Source organism: Notothenia coriiceps, unplaced genomic scaffold (assembly GCF_000735185.1).
Source record: "Notothenia coriiceps isolate Sejong01 unplaced genomic scaffold, NC01 NC01_scaffold00008959, whole genome shotgun sequence".
In the NCBI taxonomy this organism is placed as follows: domain Eukaryota; kingdom Metazoa; phylum Chordata; class Actinopteri; order Perciformes; family Nototheniidae; genus Notothenia; species Notothenia coriiceps.
In genome coordinates this window covers 428,626-430,373 of record NW_011341660.1, presented here as the reverse complement: position 1 = coordinate 430,373, position 1,748 = coordinate 428,626, and the positions used below count along the sequence as shown (strand labels likewise).

The window sequence follows — 1,748 nt, the reverse complement described above, 5'->3', positions numbered from 1 at the left end:
GATTTATAAAGTGTTCACAGCCTAATTAATAAATGAATTACAAACTATTCGTAAACCCTTTATAAGGGTAGTCTTATTGTAAAGTGGTACCCAGAATAATTATCAATAACATATTTTTTTATTCAATCTATCTGTGCGGCCCGCTACCAAATGACCCACGGACCGCTACCGGGTCGCGGACCAGGGTTTGGGGACCACTGTTCTAAACGACCTCCTGGTCAAACAGCACTTTCAGTAACTGACTGATGGAGCTGCAGGAGGTCCTTTTCACCACCTGCCGCCTCACTGAACATCCCTCTGTGTGTTTGGAAACTCACGCTTCACCATTACAATATATATATATATATAGGTTATCAGATCCATAAATACAGCTGGCATAGTTAAAATTCACAATATCTCAATTAAAAGTAGAAACATTTCAGTATTAAGCTGTGAGTTTGGTGAAGAGATGGTTGAGCGCTGCAGAAAGCATCGGGGTGGAGCGGCGGCTGCTCACTGGCCCATATCACTGGCTTTTTTTCGGTTCTGTGGAAAGTACCTAAATGTTGCCGTCAGTTAAAATAACCAGCGAACAGAAAACTGCAACCAAGATACGATTGTTTGACCTATTTTTGCTTCTGTTTGCTGATACATTTGAGTAAATGCCTCTGAGATGTGTGCAGCTGCTGCATCAGGGCGTTTTTATCAGAGGTGTGTCCCTTCCTGTGAATCAATATCAACTGAATAAGAGACAAAGAAAGAAAGAAAGCGAAGGGTAAAGGTGTTAAGGTGTGATTGTGAAAGGCTATAAAAAGCATATTTGTGTCTCCATTGCTCATTCTCTGAAAACAGTGTGACGTTCAATTCCTTTAAATTCTTTTAAAACTAGAAAAATCCAAACTTACCAAAGCTTTTTTACTTCATGTATTTCCCCACCCTCGTACATTTGACATCCCTTTTACACCACAGTTCAAAAATCCACCTGCACATTTCGTCATATCGCATTGGCAACAGTTCTGGGAGTTTTTTTTGCGTAGGTTGCAACAAATAGGTGCCAATATTTGAAATGAAAACAAGTTACCTATTACCTAATCATGTATTATTCCTGAGTACGAGTCCACACCTGCAGGATCGGTTTCTTTTTAAACGGGTCACCAAACAGATTAAAAGATAAGATCAATCTGTCAACTTTTAACTGTAAACACAGAGTTCTGAAGAAGAGATCTGATTCGTGAATGTCTAAACTCCTGCAGTCCAGATAAGGGTTTTTGTCGTTTGCGCAACAGCTACTGTACAGGGAAAGGGCTCGTCAAACAGTCCAACGTTTAATATGCTTAAGACATGCAGCTGACAAATTACGACCTGTGTTTCTCCCAAAAATTAGACGGAAGAGTTCAAAGTGCAAAGATACATATTATGCATCTGCAAAACTTTCATTTGTGCACAAGAAAAAAGCAGAATCATAGCAGGCAATATGTATTCTTCTGTGAGGCTTATGCACCAAGAAAACCTCAAATAAGCTGATTTAACCCTCCTGTTGTCTTCGGGTCAAATCTGACCGATTCACTACTTTCATCAATCATAAGTTTTTTGTTTTACATTCGATTGCATTTAGGCTTTATGATATTCTTCACAGTAGACATTTGAACATATAACATTGCTGATCACCACTGCCATTGAATTTTGCATGATTTAGTCAACTTTGTAACACCCATGGTGTTCCCGCCATAAAGAAAAGGCATTAGTAACCATCTGGATCAGATAAAACA

General features: G+C 39.1%; 1 protein-coding gene across 1 annotated transcript in view; it reads left to right on the top strand.

Annotated features, from left to right (window-relative positions):
- Positions 1–1,748, top strand: part of LOC104944928 (acetyl-coenzyme A synthetase, cytoplasmic-like) — an 8,360-nt gene that overhangs the window by 883 nt on the left and 5,729 nt on the right. The gene's annotated exons all lie outside the window — the stretch shown is intronic.